Source organism: Corvus kubaryi, unplaced genomic scaffold (genome assembly GCF_017639235.1).
Source record: "Corvus kubaryi isolate FWS band 111438036 unplaced genomic scaffold, C.kubaryi_AGA036_p1.0 76, whole genome shotgun sequence".
Classification (NCBI taxonomy): domain Eukaryota; kingdom Metazoa; phylum Chordata; class Aves; order Passeriformes; family Corvidae; genus Corvus; species Corvus kubaryi.
Window position 1 is genome coordinate 7,389,363 of NW_024582063.1, and position 26,638 is coordinate 7,416,000.

Here is a 26,638-nt window from a genome sequence, read left to right on the forward strand (position 1 = left end):
GGTAACATTTGAACCTGTGTAATGTTCACAGCACAGCACCGTAAGTAATATTCCAGGAAATGCGCTGCCGCTTGTTAAAAAGGATAGGACCCCAGAGATGCCTTTAAATATGCCTGTAAAGTGAGAGGTGCCAGGAGAAAGATAATATGGCTGATTATAGTTATTTACCTTACATTTTCATTCGCCCTTAACTGGGTGTAATTTAGGGGCATGAAATCTCTTATTGGAAGTGTATTTGCATTAAACAGCTCTAAGCAACCATGAAAGTGCAGAAGCTGAAAAATTGACAGACTGGGTTTCTAGAATCCCAAAGTAGCATTTTTTTAATAGGCATACAAACAAATCAAATAAACATGTTTTGCTTCAACAATTTAAAGAATATGGTCTTCGGAGTAATTTGTCTCTTCCCCCCCCCCCCCCATCATTTCTAACCTCTTCACTGCCTATCTCTAGTTTGCAGCTCCTCCTAACAATCTGCAGCAATTTCCAACCCAGCTGTTGTGGTTGCAGTGCATTGTGCCTTTGTTTAGCTTTCCCTGAGCTATCAAATCATGCTATAAAGGGGATTACCTGGCTAGTGATGTTGTTTTTGAGGTCTGCACTTTTTAACAAATAATTGCTTCACAGTGGCTCTTCCCCACCTCCTGCTGCCAAAAAAAAAAAAAAGAGCCCTCTGAAAATCAAACTTTACAGTTGGATGGAATCAAGTCTTGCAAGTAAGCACCTCTGGCTAGCTTTGGTAAAACCCCTTCACTTCCTTTGCAAGTAATCATAACCAAGTTGAAATCAATCAAAGAGAAGTGGATCTTTTCCATCAGCTGGTGTGTTTGTAGCAAGACTTAAAAGTTCGTGTGTGCTTTTAGAAAAAGACAAACATGTTTTTCCTCTACTGTGATGGCATGTGCTAAGCTTGAGAGATTTATAATCCAACTGTGTGCTGTTAAACAGGTATGATCTTCCACCTCTACCCCCAGCACTCGGTCAGTTCTTTTATAGCCACTGCCTCTCCCACAAGGCAGTTTATTTAACTGATGTTTGTGAAATGTTGTGATCTTCGCATGAATGGAGTTATTGAAGTGAAAAGCATTAGCAATATTTATTTCAGCAGGTTGTGGAATTAACGACTAAGGAAGGAAAACTGGTAAAACTTGCTTTTTAGATGCACAATAGAGTCTTTAAGAAATTTAATTCATGTGTAAGAATGCAGATGTCTGAATTTGTTACAGTATGTATGCTTTGTTAGAAGTTTTCTAACAAATATATATGCTGTTGAAATGTATCTATAGCATTCATTTTACAGTATCTTTTGAGTGTTAAATGGAACCTAGTATCTGTCTTGCTCTGCTCAATGCAAAAGATATATTTACTGTACTTGAGTGTCTTCAATTTTGGTTCTCGTTTTGCAAACACAGTACATTTTAATTAAGGCTTGTCACTCGAGATCTAATGAATACATTTACTGTAATGTCTCCATCTTCAGGAGGTGAATTTGACTTAGAAATTGTCTCTGTCACAGAGGGCCTGATAATATCAGTTTAAAGATTTCTTTCTTTCCTGGGGAAGAGCAGTTTGTGTCGTTCAACCAGCTCTCACTTAGGTTGTGCTTGCCTAAAAGGTTGCAGAGTGATGTTTAGTGCAACATACACACAAGAAAAGTCTCTAAAGACAAAAACGTACATTTAGCCCAGGGAAGCTTATGTACCTACATAAGATTGTCCTATTCCCCGCCCTCTCCCCCTTTTTCTTTGACACAGTTTCAAAGGTGGTTTATTGATTATATTTGGAAAGATTAAGAAACTCCTCTCCCCAATCATGCTTCTGTTGGTATATGAGAGGACTTTGATCAAACAAACAATGAATTGTCCAATACACACAGTAAAAAAAGGAAAAAAAATCCTATAAAAGCTGGTTTCAGTCGACCTTTTACCTGTGCCTGTTTCTACTCTGGTGGGTGGGGACTGTGCTGGAGGAGGGTTGTTGTCCTCCTGTGTCTCCAACTCATGTTATGGTTGGTGTTAAAATTCCCACTCTTAATGTTAAGTCCAAACCATAAATACTTTTACTGTCATGCAAATTCCATTTTATGTTCTGCTGTTGTGCAGGAATGTACCAAAAAAGTGAATTTGGAGTCTTCAAGAGGAAGAGAAACAAAGTAAAGCCTCAAATTTTTTGCTTTTCACTGTTGCTGTATTTTAAAGAGTACAGTTTTTCCAGCTAGGTAAATCAAGATTATATTATGGTGTTGTCTCCTGGTGTAGTGTTCCTGGGAGAAAGGCTTTAGATCCCAACCTTCTCCAGCCTCTTCTACGTCACCATATTCCAAGTGTGTTATACCAGCTTTGTTAGAAAAGGCTGAGGTTTGCACGAAGGAAGAGCCCAGTAGGCGCTGAGTAAAAAAGGAGATGCTGGGGGAACCCCACAAGACACAGGGGTGCCCAAAAGAGCAGCCAGTGGGGGAACAGCCACATCATCCGTGGGTGTCCTGGTTAGGGACTTACTTGGCAGGTAATGTGTGATCCAGTGCAAACACTTGGGAAAAGCTATTGCATCTCTTCTGCATGGAGCTCTGTGACAGAAAAAGGACCAAGGCTGCCTCACCCAAATCGTGCCACAGGACTCATCCTTCCCTCTGGCAGCCTATCTCTGCCTCAGGGATGGCAGGAGCAGGCTGGGGACCAGGGTGCTCTGCCCTCTGGCTGGCTCTGCAGAGGGGCAAGGAGTTAAGTGCTGCAAAGGGCCCTGAATGGGCCACCTGTGAGGTGGCAGGTTATGCTGGTGACAAACGTGTGCCACGGATGGGTACATGCTTTTTTGACCTGCTTTAATTTTTCTAGCTGGGCCTCTAATTGCTGGGGTGAGGTATAGACAAATGCAATAAAAAAGCCAAACAAATCAGAGCTATAGCAAGGCTCTACAAGGAAATACGTTTTAGCAAGACTTTTTTTCCTTAATTAATCGGGATTTTGTTGTCAGGCTAAAACAGACTAAAAATAAACAGCTGTATAGTACTTCATTAAGCTGCCTGCTTGGAGTGATTTTCCCATTGATTAGTCTCAGGGCTAATGCTGGTTCATTCCTCATTTCATTGCTAATTAACATCAGCTCTGCTCCTGACCACTTGACCGCACTCTCTCTATGAACATGTGCTGGTTTGGCAAGTAATAACTGCTCCCTCCCTCTTAAAAGGGAGAATTAAGGTACAAAATAGCTATCAAGAGTAGATCTGTGCCTCTACTGTAAGGAGAGCAAACTGTAAAACCGTGTTGGCCCGTAAGAAGGGTAATAAACGTAGTTTACAGAGCGCAGGAGTTTGATTGAGGAACTATGTAAATACAGATGATGAGCTCAAGCTGCTGTATGAATTGACAGGCTTGGCTCATCTCCTGTCAGTTGAGTTGATTCAGGCTCTTCTGGGATGCTCGTGGTGCAGATTACCTGACCCAGGGGCTTTGGGCTGCTGGCCGTCGGGAAGAGGGCAGCTCTGGATGGGCAGCACTTACTTTTACCAGTCTCTGGAATGTTCTCAGAGTTTGAATAATGAAATACATTGGCAGTGGGTACAGAAAGAGCAGGAAACAACACCATGGTTATAGCTTTGTCAGGCCACTTCCATGCAGGAGGAATATAGATTAAAATAGGGGAGTGAAATACTAGAATTGGCATGGATGCCCTCTGAGGAAATATCTAACAACTTTAATGAAATTAGCAGCCTCTGTTCTGGGTGAAAAGGTCAATTTTTCCATAAAATCCAAGTAAACTGGCATTTTGGAAAACATCTACTAAACTTGGCACAGAATAAATAACGTTATCCCAAAGTCTTGGTTCAATTCCAGATAATAGCTTTTTCTTTTAATTGAATTGGATATTGCATTTCATTTTCAGAAAGTATTTTTTTTATTCCTACATTTTGAAGCATTCATATCTCAGAACTAATCAGAAACTCAGCCTTATACAAATCTATCAATCAGAAACAGTCACTGAAGAGAGAGCTTGCCTGAGTGATAATCCTTTTCTACTTACTTTTGAGCAGAATCCTAATTCACTTGTTCATCAATTATATATTTTATATATTTCTGCCATTAATTTAATGGATTTAGGGCTCAGTCTTGAAAACACTTCTGCACGTGAGTAACTTTATTCATACAAGCAGGTGCTCATGTGGGTAAAATCAACCATGTGAGATATTTGTAGGATCAGCTTTGCAGTAAGTTTGTATCCTGACACAAAGCCATTGCGTTCCTAACTTCCCTTTGCTGATCTGTAGTAACAAGAAGCATATCTTACTCAAATGAATAAAAAACCCTACTTAAAATATTAGTAAGTGTACTAGTTATGGTAAGAAAGAAGTCATTCCTATGTTTAAGAACATAACCACTTCAGGCCAGGAAGCACTGGCTCCTAATTAAGTATTGCCTGGTTGGTTACATCACGTAACCTTCATGGATGATTCTGGAACTGGCCAGAGCAGAGGCTGAAGTGTAGGAAATTCCATGTTATTGTTAACTGACTTTATATACTGCTAGACATTGTGCTGTGGACCTTGTTCAGCTGGAAAATGGAAATGGAATTTTGGTTCCTGTTCCTGATACATGCTGCACCTCTTATTTCTAAAATGATGCCTATGATATTTTTAACTTTTCTCATGGTACTTCCATTTCCAGTCCCGGTCAGATGTAAAAAAAACCCCAGCAAACAAATATTTACATTAATAATAAATAAACCCAAGAAAAATATTTCCTTGAGTGCTCTTTAACTGTAAGGAATCTTGTCTGAAGGAGTGTCTTGGTCTGCATCTTCCTTTTGGTAGGTTGGGACTTATATTCTCTTGCTTACATTCATTGCATCTCATTTTTTCCTCTCCTGTGGAGAGGTATGGGGAAATGCTAAAACACTTATTCATTGCTGGCATAAAAATGACCCCAAAGTTGTTTTCTTCCCTCACACTTCTGTAGTGAAATAAGCGTATCTATATACTTTTGCATCCGTGCATTAGGACCAGGCGGAGTTCTTTTGCTGGCGGCATCCGAGCTGCTTGCTGGTGGTGGTCCTGTGTCAAGGGCAACATTCTGAGTAAATTCACTGGCTGCACCATGTGGGGTAACAGAGCCCCCAGGACATGGGGACGAGCTCTGGAACCCCTTTCCATGCTTGGAGCGGACTCCAACGGTGATGGAGAAGAAGAGCAGGCAGATGCGCCAAGCAGCTTGGGCAGGACTGACTTGGAGGCTGTGGGTGCCCTGGAGTATTGCAGGTTTAGCTAAAGCAGTAAATCTGTGGATGGTTCCTTACCTCTTAACAGAGCATTTAATATTGAAGGTTGAGTGTTTTCTGTTTTTCTGCTTTGCCTTTTCATTCAAAGAATGCAAAAGGAAGGAACTAAGACAGCTTTAAAAACCTTTATGAGAGTGTCATGCTTGAAATAAGATCTTAGAGGAGGCTGACTTGGATGACAGAGACTTTGTGATCCTCAGCAGTGGGACTATTTAAGATGTAAACCTTATGATAAAGTTGCCCTTTCTGGCAACTTGTTACCCTCACTATTTAAAAAGAAAATTAATCTTTGAGTTTTCAAAGACACTGTGAGGGCCTCCAGTCATTTGAACTGTAAGTTGGCGTATTGTATTGAATAGGATTCAGTAGCTTCTTGTGTCACTACAGGCTAGAATTTGGTGAATAAAGTACGATTAATAGCTCTTACAAACCTCTGGATGGACACCCAAAGGAGAGGAATAATACACTTGCAGTATTACAAGCCAGCAACATATTAAACATTTTTTTTTTTCCTTAGGAAAGGATTTCCTGTAGAGGTCCTGAAGAAAAATAAGTTTCATTAGTCGAGCATCGAGCAGAGATAGAGCAACAGGATTGATTGTAATAAGCCTCTCCTTTTTACTGAAATCCATTACTTTCTGAGCTATTAAGTGATGAAAGGGATTAAGAGAATAAAAAAATATAAGCGGGACTGTATTCGTAAATCTAATAAAGTTGATAACAGTAGAGCATTTTGTGAAATTTGCATGTGAATTTATAACATCCTAATCCATCGGCAGGCAGCGTCGCGCTGCAGAGGGAAGGGGGTGCACTGTGCATACAGGATAAAAATGCAAGCACAGAATTTCTGGCCAAGAAGCTTTTTTTTTCTGCTTTTTTTTTTTCCCCCCCATATGGATATCCATATGTTTTTATCACAGATTCCATACTTTCAGTGCCAGGATCTGTATGTTTAGCTTTTTCTCAAATAAAAGACTATAAAATCATTCTTCATTATCTCTTTTTTCCTAGCTGGTGTTTTTGTAGACATAACCAAATGTGATGCTAGATGGTTGAGGCATACCCAGATAGGCTGCAGTTGGATCTCATCAGAGGTATTTAAAACCAGTACCTAGGGAGTTCAAGGGCTGGATTATCTTCTGAGCATAATGCCCCTTGACAGTGCTTGAACAAGGCAGGGGGTGCTATCATCTGATTGCAAAGTCCTGGCAAGGCTCTTCCCCTATAAAAGAGAAGCTCCTTTGGGACCAGCAGTGAGAATTTTCCTCCTTTTTATTTTATTTTATTTTAATTCTCAACCTGCACCTCTGCCTCTGTGCTTCTGGTGAAGGGTGTGTGGTGCAGGGAGATGGCATGACAGGGTTTTATTTCACTTCTGCTTTTTCTGCTTGCCCAAGGCCTGCAGTTGTAGAACAGCAGCAGAATTTAGAAGTGCTGATATAGGGAATTTGGGGTTGGTGTAAGGATGGTGTGTATCACCATCTCCTTGACACGACCCAGTCTGCTCTGTGCCAAGCAGATATCACTCACTGAGAATTGTGCCTAATAAGGTTTTATTTCTCCTTTTCTTTTTTTTTCCTCTTTTGATGGAAATGTTAATATAATGCTTTTTAAATATGTAAAACACAATTCAGTGTCCATGGTTAGACCTTGGAATAGGTACCAAGTAACCTTCAGTAGTAAAATCTGCATGTTGACTTTGCAGTCAGATCCCATCTTCACTTGGACTTTCAGTCCTTCTTTGCTGGGACAGCATGTGGCAGAAAAGCAGCTGTGGTGTGTGTGTTTCCTTCTCTTGGGAGTTTGATTGCCTGCCAGCAGGTTCTGACTGTCCTGTGGCTGTGGTATTTAATGTGCAGAAGGGGTAAGGAATACCCTGTAATTTTGAATAGGAGAAAATTAGGGTAGTCATAATTACAAGCATTACAGTACACAGTTTCAAAATAAAGCCATCAATGTGAATATTTTATTCACAGTTCCTGCCTCTACCCCCTGAAACATAACCCTGAGGCAGGCTTGGAGTTATGCTTTATCCTCTGCATTGCTGACAATAATAGAAATTATTGTGAAAGGTTAATAACCATTGTGCATCGGCGCTGTGGAAGAAGGTGGTAGAAAGAAGAGGCGACTGACTACCTTCTCAGAATAAACAAAGCAGTAGCATCTTGACTTTAGAGAGGAGACAATCAGTGCCCTAAGAACCCTACTAAAGCAGCTACATTTTGGCTGGAGTCATTATATGAATTTTCAGGCTAACCTCACTCTCATCAGAAACAAAAGTGAAACCTACTGCTGGTATCATTCAAAGCAGACATTACTCCTGATAGGATCTTTAGAGAAACTATAGAAAAATTTAACCTTTCTTGTGAGATTTTTCTTGTAAAAATATGATCTATTTGAGGTTGACTTTAGCTTGTATTTCTATAGAGCTAACCCATCATTTTTCAATGCTGCCTGTCCTTCCCAGGATTGTGGTGGCTCTGGTGAGATCAGTGGCAGGTTTGTAGTGAGTTGCCTCATAGGTCTTGATTGGCAGTGCAATGAGCCACTGTTCTCCTTTCAGAAATGATTCTCTTGTAAAAGTGCTGTGCTTTTTTTTTTTTCCGCTCACCCGGCGTTTGAATACCAGATTGAGCTAATTTTAAGATTCCTCAGGGCAGTGGCACTGCATTCCTTCCACTCCGCTATTCCTTACCACATTACCTCACTGCATCAGCACTCGTATCTCCTGCTGATGGCATCCAGTTTCCATTCCATTCACAGCACCCAAGGATCGTATCTCTGATCCACTTAGAAACACAATGATCTCTACCCCTGAGAATGCAAACGCTTTCTCAGTCAAATCTATTGATCTTCAGGGCTCTATTTCTGGCTTTCCATTCACTCACTCAACGTTTGGGATGCTGCATATTCATTCTGGGCAAAGAGTTAACTTGGCTACTAGGAACTCTGTGAAAAACACTTCTGCAGAATCCAAAGATAGACATGATCTCTTATATATTATTATGTCTGTACAAATACTGCACTTCTTAACTGAGCAAAACAAAAACCTCCCAGCTGGCACTGTGACAATGACAGACCTGCTCGTGCCATCACATTCTTATCCCAAGCCAACTCACTGAACATGCTAACGTTGATATGGGCAAGCACATGCTGAGTTCTGCAAGGGAAGAGGTGAACACAGAGGGTCTCCAGACTAGAGGGGGATTTGCAGTCTAAAAGGAAAAGATGAGACCAGCAGGCAAGGGCTTTGGGTACAAAGAAGGATGTAGTTTGACAAACAAGCAAAATGAGTGAAAGCACTTTAAAGAAAAACATTTTTCTGAAGACCATTGCTGTCAGGGAACTTGGCCCTTCAGGGCTTGACTCTGGGCTCTCTCAGAAGTGTAGTTAAAAGAAAAGCAGGGATTTATGGGGTGAATATTTCAGCATCTCCTTGTAGGTTATGTACTGAAATAGGCCTCTCCTGGAGGTGAGCCCAATATGTTCTTGAGATGGTCCTCAGGAAGCCCACTTCTTCCATCACCAGTAGTACAGGCTAGAGAACAAAGATACCTAACTTTGGCTTTGTTGGTGTTCAGATGTTCACTGTCACCCCCAAATAGGATTTTGCTTCCTGAAAGACAGTATTTTTAAGGATTTTCAGGTATTGCTCACCATTGACCTTGAACCCATGTTTAAAAGAAATCCAGGCACCATGATGTTGAGTGAGCTGTGCCTGAGTTAATTTAATTATCTAGACCTTAGACAATTTTGAAAATATTACCTGTAATTCATATCTTCTGGGTTCCAGCTGAGTGGCCTGTTTTCTCTACTTGTACATGACAAATGAATCCACTGTTTCTGTGTGGTTTGGGTTTTTTTTTATTAAATACAAATATTAGGTTACTGCTAGGTCTAAGAGAAGACTTTTGTTATTCAACACTTACACTGCCGGGGGCACAGTAGCTAACCTGGTTTGGTCTTGATTGTGTCACTCTATACCTAAAGTTGTTTCCCACAACTCATGGTGCTCAGTCTAAAAACTGATACCATATAGCTAAGTTAGGCAGCAATGGAAGGGGTCCCAGGTGAAATAATTATGGGGTTGACTATTGTGATTATGTATAATTTTAACCTTTCTTAGTATTTCACTAAGAGGACTGAGGTATGAGAGAATTTGACTTGTGAAAGAGTATTAAATTTTAACATGGAAACTTACTCTGAGCGTAGATACTGGTTCCCAGTGTGCAGGATTAGTACACAGTTGGTGGTGAGCTGCCTTACTTCACTTTCTTCTTTACCCACAAAAGTTTTCTCCTCTTCTCTTGTGAGCTTTGCCTACAAAGTTGGTTAATACGAAATAACTAGTGCACTTCCTTGTAGCTTCCCCATGTAGCCATTTCCTGTCACTGTTCAGCATGTTTGTCAGTATTTCTGAATTTAAACTGAGGGAGGGGCAGGAAATTTTTATTTATTGTAATCAAAAAATGCAGGAATAATAGTATAAAAATATGAACACTGAAATTCTTATGTAATGTGTTATAATGTCCTTGTCTGGACGTTTTATTGCCTTTACAGTAAATTTTTTATTTAATGTTCTAAAACTCCAGGGACATAATAGTACATGGATGATCTGTCCCTGCTTACAGACATGAAATAGGCGTATATGCATACGTACACCCAAGCGAAAGCTTCCTCTCTCTTCATCTTTCTTCCATATTTACAAACCACTGATCATCTTTGATTCCTGAAGAAACTGAGGGAGTGGGCAGGCATTTTGTAGGAAAAGTTGAAAGCTGCTTTCCCAAGGCTTTGATAAATCCAGTCCTCTTGACTCTGAATCCTGCACCTTAGCTGCCTTGTCCTAGCAAATGATACAGATTGTAATTCTTTGGCATGAAATAAGAAAGACTAATTGCTTTGAAGATTTTATTGCTTTGTTTTTCAGTCCTTGCTCCTAGTACACCGTTTGCTAATGCTTTTCCCTCTGAAAGAAAAGAACGTTGAACTCTTTTCCATCTCCATCCCTTATCTCCACGTGCACATCTGTGCACGCAGCACCCATAGGTCTTGCTAGAAAAGAGTATCTTCACCAGCAGGTTATCATTATGTGCTCACCAACAAAACACTTCTATACCAGTTTGGGCAGTAGATTTATAAGATTTCGAGTCTCCCTCTTCTTACCCTTTCCCGGTTCCAAATAAAGAACTTCAGAGGGCAAACGTGCCACCGCTGGTAGACGTGTAGCTACTGTTGTATTATGGGGTTTTGGTTTGTTTTTTTGCCAGCTACTTGACATTGTTTTACAGCTGGACTGTGCCGCTATTTCCAAAAGGCTCAGCTAATTCTGTTGTCCTTTTTTATCAAGGAAATTCTTGAGAAACCACAATAAAGCAGCTGTAACCCTGGCGATGCTTACAACGGTGGCCAAAAATAGAAATCAGTGCTTCATGCATTTTCTTAATGAGGGTATAGGGGGGGGTTTTCAGTGTGGTCCTTGACACCTAGCCAAGTTAGGGCTTGGCTCTAAATGTTTAGTGCAAGCTTTATAAATAGCCCTGGAGAGAGGGGGCATTTTTTTTCCCAGTGGCGTGCACCCTCTAAGGAGTTGCCCTCGCTGGGGCTGCTGGGGGCAGCTGTGCTCTCAGGGCATGACAGAGTGTCTGCAATGAGCCCTTTAGGGCACAGTTGCCAAAAACTTTGCAGGAGGTGCCGATCACCTTGGGTCCCTCTTTGCTTGGAGGGGGAGGCTCAGCATCTTGCAGAATTAGGTCTGTAAGCTGTTGTTATTAATAACTGCCTTCATGGTCGTTTTGCTTACAGACAGGATTTATTTGGCTTTTGACTATCAGTGAAAGTGTCCTTATAACTGGATTTTTATGCTCTCTCTGTGCAAATAGAAAATCATGGTTTGTTTGCCAACCCAAATAAGAATTTACAAATGTGGGGGGTTTTTTTCTGTGGCGCATAACATAGCTAGTAAATGGGCATGAAACGGCTGGATGCAGGGATTGTGCAATGTTCCCACAGGCAGAAGAGAGAGAGATGAGAAAAGATGAATTAAAACTTGGGGAAAGTTCAGTCAACAAACTAAGAAGTGCAGACATACTGATTTATAAAGAGACTATAACTTTTAAACATGTACTTTCAATCTGAAGGACTGCAGTAGGGATTTAAAATATGACTATTTAATTTTTTAAAATTACATAAATTAAGTGAACAGCCCATTAATGGGATGCCATCAGGATCACATGGCCAATTCAGTTCAAGTTATATTATCTTGCTGGCCGGATTTGAATAAGAATTAAGAAATTACTATTCAAAGTAGTATGGGACATTGATCCTCATTCACAATGAAATTCGTCACCATAACTACCTGGAATTCCGCTGCTTTCACAGAGGTATTCCACTGAATCTTCTTTATGGAGCAGCTAGAAGGGAATTGTATTAGTCGGCAGAAAAAAGCCACTAATTAGTTGTTCGGCCTCCACGTTAAGTAAGTCCTGTCTTGCAGAGGGTTCGCTGATAAGCAGCAGGATGTGCCTAATGAACGGGACCCCAAATCCAACAGACACCACCCTCCTCCAGCTGGTCCATCCCTTGACTAAAGGTTCACCTCAGGGGCTATTTATCTGTCCCAGCGAGAGGACCTTGCCTCTTTGTCTTGGGGTGACTTTATGATGTGTATCCCATATTGCTGCCCTAGGCCCAGAAATTAATTCTTGTGCCTTTCTATGCCTTTAAACTGAGCCTGAGAGGGGGAAGGAAAAACTGAGCAAAACTTTTTCAAAGCAGTTTGCAGTTTGTTCAAGGTCACACAGAGATAGAGACTTTTTTTCCCCCAGCTGCGGCAGGGGAGGGAGGAAGCACCCGGCTTGCTGCTCCTGGGTCAGTTTTTGGCCAGTTGTTCAGTTTCTTTTTCTCTAGAGAGAGACTGAGAGCTGAACTTTTTTTCCTTCCCTGGAATTTCGGATTTTCTCCCTTTTCTACTCGACTGCTTCAATATCAGAGCACATCGGGAGGACTTTCCACCGAGCACAGAGGGCCTGGCCCTGGGCCAAGCCCCAGCTCCGAGGAGACCAAAGGGAGGACTCTGACACTTCCCCAGGTTTTTCCTCCACAGCGAAAGATTTTATTATTTAGCATTATTTTCCTTTTCCCGTGTGTGTGTTAAATAAATAGTTTTCTCTCTTTCACTTTCCTTCAAGGAAAATTTATTTTTCCCGAACCTGGTGGGGGAGGGGTGGTTGTGCCTTCTCTCAGAGGATATATTTCTAAATTTGGCCAAACCGGAACACTCTTATTCACAACTGGTGCTTCGTGTTCAAACTTGGCAAATCGAAGCATGTGGTTGAGTTAGCCAAGCTGAGGGATGTCCTCTAAGGATGAATGGTTCTCAGTGTGGTATCTTCCAGAGTCTCCATTAAACTGAATAACCAAAGTGCATCATTACATGCAACTATCTAGATACTATTCATGATTTTGGAACCCCAGTTGAAAACACCTAAAAAATGCCAACTTAGTTCTACACTGTCTTAAGAATGCATAAAGAGTAAAACAAAAAGCTGCTACAAATGGTCAAGCAACTTGTGCTACAGTTTAAAGAAACAAGGTCAGCGTTATTAATCTTAACTTCGTTGTTTTAATATTTTGTAAATACTAATTTTTCTTTTTTTTTGACTTCACTGCAGTGCATCTCAAGTCTAATTTCTGTGATAATTAAAATGGGAATATCAGAATCTTTGCACCACTTTTTTCTTGCTCCAGTTTAATTCCATTGACTTGTTGCTAATTTACACTGGCATAAATATAAGACTACTGGGCTCAGCAGTTCAGCACATTGAGATCAAAACCTTTTAAAACCTTTTCCTGACAGAGAACATTTGAAATGGCAGATGCTGAGTATTTGCATTGTTAATCATTTAAAAAATGCGATAGTTGTATATAAATACCAAAAGAAAGTTATACATCCACACATCAACTGAAATTAGCATTCTGGAATTTGCAGTCCGTGGAAAGAATGGCAGTAGATGGTCATGAATATTTGTGTTGCTCACTGTTACCTGAAGATTCATAGTCTGGAACCTGCACCTGATGCAACACAGGTGTGTTCCCTTGAAAAAACTTCAAGTCTTTTCTGCATCTGGGCTCTCCTAAGGGAACAAATTGCTGTCATAGGTGCTTTTTCCCCATTTTGCTTATAATGAGTTGGTACCAACAATCCATTTTAAATAATTACAAACAAAACATGGGAAATATCTGTGTAATGAAGTTAAGCAATCTACCACTCACTGATGGTTACCTACACTTGTAGGTAAGAAACAAAACCACACTTTTTTTTTTTCCCTGTCTTTTACCATTCTGTAGCATTCTTGCGTATCTCTTCACTACCGGCAACATAACGGGAAAGGGACTTCTTGCAGATTTTACAGCTGTGGCTAAAAGCAGAAGAGCCTAAGAGGAAAGACTAAGCTAGTAAGATTTGCAGTCACATTTGCAGACCCAGTTGAATCAGAGACTTTTAGAGAAGCAGCTGGTGATGATCTGAATTTGACCAAAATTCTAAACATTTGATTTAGCTCGTGTACTGATATTGGTCTTGAGTACCCTTTTTTTGAAAGACAATATTGGACTTAATTTTAGAGTATTACTTGGTATCAGTTTTTTAATTTTGACATTAAATTCCCAGTTGGCAGCAGGCTGTTGTTGAGGATGCCAGTGGGGCTGTGCTCTGCTTTCTTCAGATGATAGGGAGAGGGGAAATTTGTACACTGAAAATTCAGAGTTTCCTGGTGTGGCATAAACTACAACCAAAGACCTAAAATACAAATTTATATTACTCATCTCTTTTGAAATCACTTAAGCCGTAAACATGAGCTTGAATGTTACTTGATGAGGGTCTGCAGTACAGTGAATTCCCAAGTCTTGTGCTTGCCAGACACTGGTGTTGTTATATGACTTCTTTGATGGGATGCTGATTTGGAAAACCAGATGGAAATTCTCATGAAAGCAGCAGATCAAGGATGATAATGTGGGATCTCACTATGACCACAAGATATGAATATTTTTTGTGTGACTGTAAATGTTAACTGAAAGAACTTAAATGCCCCATGAGCTGATCATCTGACAGCAGCCTAAGTTATTTTGGGGGTTTTTTTAGATTTTATTTAAGCCTGTCAAAGTGCTGTTGTATGCAGTGTGGTGGTAACTAGAGAATTCTGTCCCTTTGTTCTAAGCAAAAAGCAGGTATGTATCAAAATGAGTTTCTAACAAATAATGACTTAGCTTAGACTGACTTTTAAAAGGAGGGGTTTTTTTAACAATTCCTATAGTTTTCTTCTCTGTTATTTCTTTAAAGGTTCTGGTTTTCACTGGCGTTTGAATGGTCTTGACCTGTCTGCAGAGTTTTACTGGCCAAAGAAGAGAAACTCTTCAGTGTATTTTGTGTGGCTAATGGCAATTAATTAACAAAATTTGGAACTGATTTGTTGCAGGGTCAATAAAATTTATTTTACTTCAAAAATAAAAACACTTTAGTAAAAAAACCTTCAAAAAGGGACAAATTACTTCAGGCAGGTGTGTGTTGAGGGATTATGCAAACAAGTTGTTTAGAAGCTGGCTGGCAAGCCATCTACCTATGTGTCAGACCATTTTTTAATGGTATTCTCCTTACCAGCCTTTCATTTTAGCTTTGCCTATCTAAGGGAAATGAGCTTATATGACACCAGGATGGAAAACTTGCGTAGTCCCCCAGTTTACAAGTTTTCTGTTGCTTATGGATCAAGGGAATATTTGCCCTCAAAATGAGTACTTAAGCAAGTTGTGTGGTTTGGGGTTTTTTTGTTTTGTTTTTATGGTTTTGTAGGGTTTTTAAAATTCTTTTGAAAACACAGAGGCACAATTTGTGTGTAAGACTCACGTTCATACAATGGCCTTTTGATCAGAGACCCTGTTGCAGTGCTGTTCTTTGAAAAATATATTGTAAGAGGCTCTGGTTTTTTTGTTTTTAATTTACTGCCAAGCTGTATTGGATCACATAGCTCTGGAGAAAAAAATAAAGTATATTTTAATTCAAACTTTGCTTGGCATTTAAACCGCTTCTGTTTTGACTTTCATTTTGAGGCAGTCTTTAGACATGTGCTTAGGCTGAGCTTGGTCAGGTGGATACACAAGGCTGTGCTCATCTTTAATGCTGCTCAGCACAAGCTGAAGCAAGTGTCGCCCAAATTCATAGTGCTTTCTTGCAATGGTTTTGGCTGGGAGGGAATCTGGGGCATGGAGGCACTTGATCCTCCTTCCCAACCTCCATCTCATTTGCTATGGGAATTGTGGAAGATTTGCTGCTGGGCCCCACTTTGTTGCCCAGGGAAGCCCGTGGCAGGGCTCACTGGTGGTGTGGGTGTCACTGCAGGGGGAAGGGCAGACCTGCAGTAAAAGAGAGATGGCGCCTTTCCTCTGCTGGGGCCGCATTAATGCGGCAGTGTGGCCCCAGCTGTCCTTTTTAAACAGCTTTATTTATATTTTTTTTTTTCCTCCTGTGGAGTAAGCTGACCAGATTTGCAGTTTATAAAACTGGGACAGCCTAGCAGGGGATAGGGTTGTCCACACACCATCTTCAGGGGATAATAATATCTGTCAGGGAATGACTGTGATGACAATTGCAGAGAAAGGTGAATTGCTGTGTGCGTGTGCCCACGCAGTAAACAGTTCTCTTGAAGAGAGAAAGAAGGGGAATTCTCCCCAACTGGGTGCTGCCTTGTGCTAGAGCTGGAGTGGAGTGCTTGCTGAACTCTGGACAACGTGCTCCTGTAAACTCTTCACCTCGGTATTGTTTAGAGAGAAGGAGAGCTGCAAGAATTGGTTTAAATAAATAAACAGTGCTCACAAGGATCCTTTCAAGCTCCAGGTTTGCAGCTAGAAGTAAAATATTGTGGATAACAAAAAGAAATTGCTCTCCTGCTAGCAGTGTTTTTCTTCTTGCACTGTGGATCTCTCTTTGTACCAGGCACCCAAGCATGACTCCTCCTATTTCTTAATTTCTTGTGTCTCTGCTGGTCCCACAGAGCTGGGGTTAGTTGATGCTCGGGGCATGCTACAGGGGCTGCCTGTTTGGATGTGGCTCTTCCCAAGGGAGTGGGTTAGTGGGGTACAGCAAGGAAAGGCAGAGCTGTGGTACAGTGGGTTTTTGAAGGATTGTTAAGGTAGCTGTTGGATTAGCAGTGACCACTGTACAGAACCTTCTGCTGGTTTGTACCCTCACCCTGAGTTTTCAGAGGAAAAGGTTTTTTCCCCTGTCTATTTTTAAGTGATGTATAGGAAAACTTAAAAAACCAAAACAAAACACAATTGGAAACAATCTTTGTTCCTTGTGTTCTGTCAAGGCCTTGGGGGCAAAGAAGTGCAAGTAGCCCTGAGCCTGCCCAGCTGTTTGAACACCAGCCGTGTTTAGAAACCCACAGGCCCAACAAAACCCTATTTACTTGTTGCTCATAGGATGGCTGATGTTCCGTTCCCCTACCTGGTTTGCAGTGTTCCCAGGGGCACTAAGAGTAAGAATTGCAAACTCGTGCAGATAGAAAGGAGGATTTGATTGCCTGGGCAAGACTATAACAGCATGGCTGCCAGTTTTTCACTTTTCCTCTGTCTTTAAAATTGTAGATTTGGTCTTTTGTCTTTCTTCTGCAGAAGTGGTACATGCACATGTGCATCATACATACGTGTGTGTATGAATATACTTCTCGGGCAGCCACCCAGATCTAAATACTTCTTTTTCAAAGTGCTTTCCAGTCTCTGAACTGAAGCAGAGATACCCAGTAATACTCTACTGTTTGGTCACTGTTAATGGGTACTTCCATATATCCCTGGTGCTCTTATAAACCAAGCCATTTGGATTTTTCCATCACAATTGATGTTTTAAATAGTCAATACAGAAAAATCTCAGCTGTGATATGGCTTGGGGAGTGTCACTAGGAGCTAGATGACTTAATCAGTATGTTTGAAACAAATCTTTGAAAGAAAACAGGAGATGCATGAGAAATTAGAGAGATGGGAATGTATTTTCCTTTTAATATGGTGATAGGACCAAATTTAAATGAGGAAAAACTGGGACTGTAAGGCATGTTTTCCAGAAGACACTGAACTGATAAAAGCAGGAGGAAGATTGTATTTGTTGAAAGCCTCTGGTATCTTGAAAATGATATACATCATTCCATTTCTCAGTTTTCACTCTTGTCTAAACAGTTTAAAGACAAAAACTAGACCATCTATTTTGTGTATACATGTGGTTATCTATTTACCCATACACATCAGAGTGTGCACATCTATATACACCCCATAGGTCTGCTTTTAGAATGCTTCTCAGTGATTTTTTTTCTCCTCAACTCCTGGATTTCAGTGTTTTGCCCCCTACTTCAAAAAAACCAAGAGATTAAGCAGGACCCATTTTTTTGACATCAAATGCAAGCCCTAAACCGTTGCTAGGATACAGGATGTGGCACTATAATATTGCCATGGTGTAGGGTTATATTGTCTTAAGTGTGGGGAGCAGGCCATATTGTAAATCTAAGTAAGTTGATAGAAGAGATAACGATTGCTGCTCTTACTCTGTAATTAAAAGGAAGGGAATGTGTACAGAACAATTTGGTCAAATACTCCTTTTTTATCTGGACAGTAAGTGAAGCACTATCAATAAGCAATTTCATTACAGTCTGTATGGGTTTTGTATACTTTCATTTTCTATCTGCATTAATTTAGAGTAACTCTATGGCTTTATTGTAGTTTAAGCCATGCTAAAATTTGGCTTTGATGTCAGATCTGTTAATTTTCTCGCTTTATTTTTCTTTTCTGAACAAATTAATAGAAAGTTGGCTTCTGATTTCAACAGTATTAATTCGAGTCTGCTTTCTTAAGCTTTCTGTGGGGCCCAAATAAGCTGCAAAGTTGTGGGGGGCAAAATGAAGTGGTTTTGTTGTAGACTTGAGGGAGTTGTATAATTGTCCGTGATGTCACATCTAAATTGGCTCAGATGTAGTGTCTAAGTGAGCCAAATCTAGTGTCTGTGTGACCATACAAAAGAGAAGCGGATGTTTTCATTACTTGTAATTTGTTTTGTCTTTTCAGGATGGAAAAAAACCCCAACAAAACAAATAAAACCACATACACACAAAATGCCCCCCCATGCTGCTCCCAAACCATCAAAATGCAGATTCCTTTCTTTTATTGTTTCTTTTAAATGCAAGTGAGTTGTGTTGAGGAATGGCAGTGGTTGATATGCAGCCCCTGCATGCAGTTGGCACTCGCAGAGCAGCTGGCTCGTGCAGAGTGAAAGCCTGCACTCTGCTGTAGAGCTGGAGTCTCTATCACCGAGGAGAAATAAAGACCTCTTGCTACACGGGTGGCACTCGGGGGCAGGTGCAGATGGAGTGTGAACACAGCCACCTCCAGGACCTGTTGTCCACTAAGTGCACGCAATGTGCCAGATTAGCACAGCAGCCTCCTCACCTATGAAAATTAAGGATTTTTGTAGGTGAGGATGCTGCCAGTGACTCTTGGCTTCCTCACCACTGGAGACAGACCATAGGCTGTGCTCCATGGGTCTCACCCAGATGCAAAAACACCTTTCAATGTGCTTAATGCAAGTGTGTTTGTCCTTATCACAAATGCCAGCCTGAGGGACATGACGGCTGGCACCTCAGGAAAGCAGTGTTAAGTTGGAGATGGACGAATCGTAAATGTGTTTATTGGGGCCAAAATAATACATGTTTGGATGGAGCATAACTGTGGGCCAAAGTGAAGGTTAGTGCCTTCACAGAGAGGTAATGTGAGCTTTCCCACTCTTGAAATGGTGCAGTGAGTGAACCTGCTGGAGGTTGTGCTGGAGCTGGTGAGTCTGTGCTGAGACCACCGGTCAAAGCAGAGGGCAACACTACCTTAAAGCAGCAGAGTTGCTTCCAGCAGGCTTCTCTGTCCTTGCTCCTGCAGCCATTGAGGTGCATCCTATTTGGGAAGCACAACAGGTGTAAGAGGCAAGGATCATGTTCTCCATGTTCCTGTAGCCCAACCTGGCTGTTAATGGCTAAGATGCTATTCCATCTCCAGCAAATATCCAGCCCATTGATAGAGAGCAGATTAGCACTTATTTTAGGGTCATTTTAGTTGAACAATTAAATGCTTCCATACCTGTTTAATCACATCTGTGCAAATATCAAATTGATTCTTGTGAAATCTTTTTTAAGGATGTTAGCTTTGCCTTCCCAGTTTTGTGCATAAAGACACATAGGTTCACATCTTGGCTAACAGACACCTGAAAAACCAGGTTTCATTGTCAGGGGTCTACTAGTCCTCTCTTTTCAGGACACTGATTTAGAAGTCCAACTATGAACCTAAACAAAATGAAGTTCAATGTGCAATAATAGAAGTGTAAAACAGTCCACATATTTTGGCTAAAAAGCCTTCTCCAAGGTCAAAAAGAGATCCAGTAGCAGAGCCAGGAATAGAACTGTTATCTCCCAGGCCTTTTGCTTCTGTCCCAAAAGACACTATGCAAGGTACAATATCCATTTGACAAATTGCACAGTTACGTGATGAATTGCATTTTTAATGCACATTTTATGGCCTCTTTTGGCCACTTCCTACTAATCTATCTTTCCTGGGCTATGTTCTTAACACTCCACAGAGTGGCTATTAAACAACAACACAAAAATGTTCTTCTCTCCCAAATGTAGAATTTACCACAACTTCTCTGGTCTGAAGCAGAGGCCTGGAAATATCCCAGCCTGCTCAGCTGACAGGTTTAAGGCCTGATTGCCTTCAGCCTAAGGGGGTAGGAAGGAAGATATGTATGGCAAAAGGGACATGGGAATTCCTAGTTTCTCATTAAAAATATAAATTCCATCTCCCCCTGCATGTTTATAAGGTCTGGTATTTATACATAGTTCTGTGATTTGATACTAAATGTAATCTGGACTTTTTTTCATAAGATTTGCATCCTTCAGCCAAAGCTTTGCCTCTCATTAACTCCTGTCAAATCTGTAGCAATCACCAAGTTACCAATTGCTTCTTAACTTCATGTATATAACATTCCACATATATGCACACACTGGCCTACCAGGAACATGAATGTATCAGAATATATCAGAAAATGGCTATTTACTGTGATTCTAGCTTCTTGAATTTCTTGCAGTAAATATGGATATACTATGGTGTAGGATAAAGTGGCTGGACTGGGGCCCAAGTTGGTGGGACATATTCAGACTTACGCTAAGGAAGTGCCTCCAATCAGGACAGCTGGGTGAACAAAAACCAAGTAGTTACCTTTATTCTAAATTAACGTTGCAAATGTACTTAATTTCCAGCAAACCTGATGACCCCTTTTGCTCTCTGTCTTTCTCCCTAGAAGACTGGGAGAAATAAACTTGTTACCACATCAGTTTTATCCTCCTGCCTTTGGCATTTTACATTGTGTTTCTGAAAACATGAACCATGAAAAAAAATCATGTTTATTTTTAAATATGAAACTATGTGGACAATATTATTATTGCATTTCTTGAAATGTGTCCAGAATTCAAACCTGGAGGCAATAGACATTTGAGAGTGAAATTGGCCCCAGACAGTTAATAAATTCTGAGCAGAGATGCATAAATCAGCAAGAGTATTTCACAAACTTCCCCCCCCCCCCCCCCCCCAAGGGGTGGGGATGGGGGAGGGAAACGTCTTTGGAGAATTGTTTTCTATCAGTTCAGAAAATAGAGAAAAGAATTCAGCAATACCCAGTGCTGGTTAGCAGATTGTCATTTTTGGGTTTGATGTTCCTGGGTTTAATTGTCTTTCATGTGAACAATGGCAGGAGCTCTCTGGTGTGCCATGCGAGCATGATAAAAGGGGGCCATTCTTGCATAGCAATGCCTTTTTTTTATTATTAGCGTAAAAAATTAGCAAGCTGGAAGTCGTTAGAAGGAGTTCCATTGGCATTAATTGTAATGCAGCCTGAATTTGTTTGCAGACCAGTGCAGCAAGACAATAGCAGCAGGGAAAAAAGCAATATTAATAGCCTTTTACTTATTGTATCATTTTAGTGAGCCTTAATAAGGTGTCTGCTGTCAACTGGAATTTATTAAAATAAAAAAAAAAGACGTGGTAATTGATGTATTGCAGTAAGTATGGATGAGGGCTCAACTTGATTAATGTATGAGTTGGCTTTTTAAGGCATTTTAAAAAGGCTTCTTAACTGGGTCTTAAGAGACTGGCACAAGCCCACTGTAAACTACCTCATTGCAGTTGGAAAACAGCCTGACAGCTGCTGATGTCTCCTGTGGCTTTGCTTTTTTTTCTGATCAGAGAAAACTGAAGTAATATAGTCCTCGTCAATAATTGCAGTGCTTAAAAATCTTATAAAGGGATTTCTATTCTTCCCTCCGGAGATAACTTTTCAAAGGTTAAATTAGTTTTACTTGTGTGTGCTTCAAATATCTCAGCTCCCAATAAGGATCAAGTTTTGTTTTAAATAAACTGCTAGTTTGTGTGTTGCATTGGATTATCACCTTCCTGAATACCCTCTGTTTCAGCATGAGATGGACACTACAAAGCACTCGGTTTAAGTCTAGTTGGAGTCTCCCAAAAACCTTCAAAATATTGACTCACTTGGGCTAGTTTAGTTCAGAGAGGAGCCCTGTCTTTTGTTATTCTTTGTGGTGAACATCTGAATTTATCAGCTTTGCTATGCCATCTTACTACTCAACTTTAAGTAGTGGTGGGAAAAATTGTGTGGAGGGAAATGGGAATTAGGGACCCAGCTATCTTTTTTAAACTTCAGAGTGATTTCAAGAAGGTGTCAGCCTAAAATACTGTGTGTAGGTGGTTCTCACTCTGCCAAAATACCAAAGCATATGTGGTAACAGGAAGACCCTAACATATGAGGAGGCTGTTTATGTGGACTATGAGGAAACAGTTTTGTGGAAGTATGGCTTGTAGAGCAGTAGTATTTCTGTAACTATGTGTTGACTTTTTTCCTTCTTGTCCTAGGTCAAAACCCCAACTATTTGACACACGGCATGGAGCAGTTGCTTGTGCTTACATTGTGTTGCATTTGTATTTACCAGGTGGTTTGTGGACATGCAGACAAATGCCTTGTTAAGAACAGATGGAGGTGTCCCCTATAGAAATTGTTCCGTTAGTCTGAATTAATATATTCAATACTTTCAGCTGGGGTCACCATGAGCACAAGATATAAGGTGAAGTGACAGTGTCTAGTTCTGTTAAAAATTTCCAGATTTGTGTCCTAGGATAAACTGGCTAGACTAATCAAGGTTCTTCTTTCCATACTGTTGTCTCCATAAGTGCTGCAAATGTCATCCAAGTAGATATCAAAGTCAAAGGGAGAGAAACAGACTTTTAATTTGTTACAGTACCATGTTGTCCTTCCTGATCGTTGCAGGCCTTTCCCAGAGGAAGTGCTCATGCTTCATTAAGGATGTAAGCTTTATTAGGATGGACGTCATCAGGTTCAAGTGTTAGGAAAAGTCGCTGCTTGTTAACAAAGGCCATGGCCTTGGATAATGCAACTGTTCTCTTTACTGAAGGCTGTAAGGCAGTGTGGATGATAGTGTTCTCCTTGTATTTTTTTAAAAAAATCCTGATCCTGCTTGGAGATCTTGTGTGATGCAATTGTCCTTCTCCAAAGGCTAAAAAGGAGAGCTCGAATGCTCTGTTTTCAGTAAATTCAATCACTCACCAGAGAAAAAGCCTAGCTGAAATTATTTCAGAAGTATGTGTGTAACTTCCAGTGAATTAATCCACAGCCTGCCATATACAAATAATATTTCCTTTAAGATTTCTTCTTCAGGTTTCAAATATAAGAAGTGCAGCAGCACAGCATATGCACTTGCAAGATTTTTTTTTTTTTTTTTTTTTTTTTTAAATCTTTTCCTTTCTGGCAGGATTGCTATTAAATGAAATTATTCTATGGTTCTAAGTATGAGTTTCAGTTTCTTTTTACATTAGAAGTGTGAACTTCAACTTCTTTCTATGCAGGCTTCCTTCTGCATGAGAGATGGAACTGGCGCTGATACTTCTAGTAACTTTTGTTTCCTGTCACCTTTATTTTATCCAACAACACTTCCTTCTCCAGTAGCTGTTAGGTAAATCCTTTCTTTCTTCTGTCCTCTGCCAGCAGCTGAGAGGAAACCTGAATGAATTGATAATGATACAGCATTGCATTAATTGCAGTTCCTGCTCCTTCTTCAGCCCATTGGCCATTCAGGCTTTCCAGTTCCAAGCAACACTCCAGTAGCTCTAATATGGCACTGAGGATAATATTTAAATATAGGCATCTTAGACAGTTACTCTTCTAGTTACACCACCGTGGCAGGTACCGCAGTGGTCCAACATATCTCTGTGATTTGTGGAAAAAACCCCATGCTGTCCCAATGATTTCTTCATTTAGCCTAACTCACAGTTTACATAATAATTCACTCCAAGGTCTGATTGACCTCGAGTCGTTTTCTCCTTCTCATTTCCTTCTCGCCTTCATTTTTAGGCATGGACTTTTTGAAATCTGCTCCTGAATATACCCAAAGGTTGCAAGCACTTGAAAGCTAAGTGTGGATTCTGATCAAAATTTTACAAATGGTTTCCATTTTATTAAGGAGTCAGATTGAAGACCATTAATAAAATGGAAACTCTGCAGCTTAATCTAACCTTGATATATTTCCAGCCTAATGCATCTGCTTATAGCCCTGTCACCGCTGGATCTGAGCACTGAGAGCATTGTTGAATACATTTTCATACCTTTGCATTTTTTCCCCAACATCCCAAGATAGGCCAATTCTCTGCTGTTCCAGGCATCTTTCTTCCCCTGACTCTGGCTGGGGTTAGAAGACCCGTGCCAGCCTTTATTTGATAACCTGTTTGCTGCTAAGTGTACAGTTTGTTTAGTGGAAGAGGAATGATGCAGAAGGGACATTGAACTTGTGGCAGATTTTGAAGGTGACCAAGACAAGATGCCATGTTCCTTAGTAACCTGCATGGAAACTTGTGCTGCTGAGCAACTCCACAGGAAAGCCCTGTCCAGACAACTAGCAGTGGTGGGGTGACCAAGCAGGATTCTGCAGGCCTGACTCGTGAGATTGCATTTCACAGAATTCACACTGCCCACCACCTTTGCCTCTGCTTTACCATGATGTTTATGTGGGGCCTTGTGTGAGCTGGTGTCTTTTCTTCCTCCCACCCAAAAATTCAGCTTTCCCAGTTGATGCACAGAGGTGACCTCAACTTCTTAGGCTGCAGGTCAGCTGCAAATCTGGATGAATGAATTTATCACTGATTTGTGAGTTATCCCTGAATGAATAACTATCACACAACTGTAAGATATTTTTAATTAATGTAATTGTTTTACAGTTGTGATTAGAAAGTGGAATTGGGGGTGTTACAGGGCAAGTGTTTCTTCAGGCATTCAAAACATGTTTCTCCCAGCTCTTCCTGGGACTGAACCTGACCTTAGCAAATGAGTGAAATAATTGGCTTTGCAACATGGATCCAGTGTTTGGGGGTGATGGCAAATTTGCTTCCACTTGCAGTTTGTGCCTGAAAAAGCCCCATTTCCTCGTTTGCTCAGGTACCGTTACAAAGCCTGGTGCAAAGACCTTTCAGTGGTACCGAAAGAGGTCTCATCTCTCACCGCATCAGAGCACAAATCTCAGATTCCCTCTTCTGAAAGTGGCCTCTAGTTATAACACAAGTAAAATAGAGACGCTCTCTGCCAGACATGCACGGAGACTAGGTGTCTGTGCTGACACATCAATACAAAGAACTGTTATCAGAGGAAAATTTCTCCTTCTAAACCTGGGCTTAAACTAATATGAACAGACATATAAAGGCCCCGGTGGGTGACCTTTCTTCACACGAGAATATGTCTGCTCAGGGATTTCTTAGTTCATGTTAATTGATTGCCTGATGGGATTGATTAACTAATTGATTTACTGTGGTTTGTGATTTAACACAAAGATTGGCCTAGGGTAATCTTCAAAAGTTTTCAATGTGGAAAAGATATTTGGAAAAATCTGGCACTGGCAATGAGTCTTTCTGAGTGCAAATCCAGTGTCTTGTGTTGGATGAATCCCATCGCTGAGGGTGTAATACTTGGCATGAGGAATGCTGTATAGGCTGGGTTAGAGCAAAGCAAGCAGAGGAGAAGAGCGAATTTACAGCATCTTTGTTAACCTGTATTCATTTCATATACTCCCGCTTCGAGTTCATGTTAATTATGCCAGTGGGGGAGGTATCCATCCTCTCTCTTACTGTTTTGCAGGCAGAGGGAGAGGGAATACTGACAGGGTGTGTGCTTAAAATCATTGTCCTTTCCCCTCTTTCTGCAGGAGTGGGCTCCTAATCATTATTCTTCATGTGCTTCTACTCCCCCCTCACCACCTTGTGTAGATACTCACGCAGTTCTTATGGTGGGGGTGCAGGGAAAGGCAGGAAAACCCTCTCGGGAGAGCAGCCTTGCAGCAGAGAGTACCCCCGATGCTGTGGTTCACACGTGTCTCTGCCTCCTGGCGAAAAATGCCATTTAGTGTGAGGCACCAGAACCAAAATCCAGATCTGTATGACAATTTAAAAGCATGGTCCAAGCGCCTGGTGGCTGCAGTTGGAATGGTTTTCCTCTTGCTTATATAAACTTGTTTCAAAGAAATCCTGCTGTAGACACACAGTGAGGGCGCAATAGACTTTCTATTCTCTCCCTGGGTATTTCTTGGTGCTTGGGAGACTTGGGAAAAAAAAAAATATATATTTCCTATTAATCTGTTTTGAAAATTGTCTTCCCGTATCAAAGCATGTTTAAAAAGCAGATTGCATTTGATAGCAGTAGCTAAAATGCAGTAAGAAGCAGCCTTTTGATCTGTTGCAAATAAACTCTTCTGCAGATAAATACGTTACAAGTGTATTTTTGTTCATTTGCTATCAAATTTAATAACAACCAGTGGAATTGAGTTCAACCAAAATGGTCTCATATCAGACTTTGAATACATACTTTTAAATATTAAAAGATAATGATTTGTATGGCATTGTTATATAATGCATTTCTTGTCTTCTCTTGTGTGCATGTGACGAATTCCAGTCGATAAGCCCAGGACTCTGGAGTCGGTTGTCTGGCTAGTTATTAAGATTAAGATAAGTGCTGAGAAGGGAAAGATACAGCACATTGTACTGCCCTGCTGGGACGGGGCCACCTCGGATTCCAAGTGTAAACAATGCATTAATTCTCCCTGGCTTATTTCAAACCCGAGGTGTACACTGTAAATATTTGGGAAATATGATGGAAAGAGTGTGGAAAGACTTTTCTATTTTTTATCCATTAAATGTTATTACTAAAAAGTGAACCTTACCTCCC

General features: G+C 40.7%; 1 protein-coding gene across 4 annotated transcripts in view; it reads left to right on the plus strand.

Annotated features, from left to right (window-relative positions):
• The window catches only part of ESRRG (estrogen related receptor gamma), a 342,923-nt gene that overhangs the window by 73,453 nt on the left and 242,832 nt on the right, over window positions 1-26,638 (plus strand). The window lies entirely within an intron of this gene.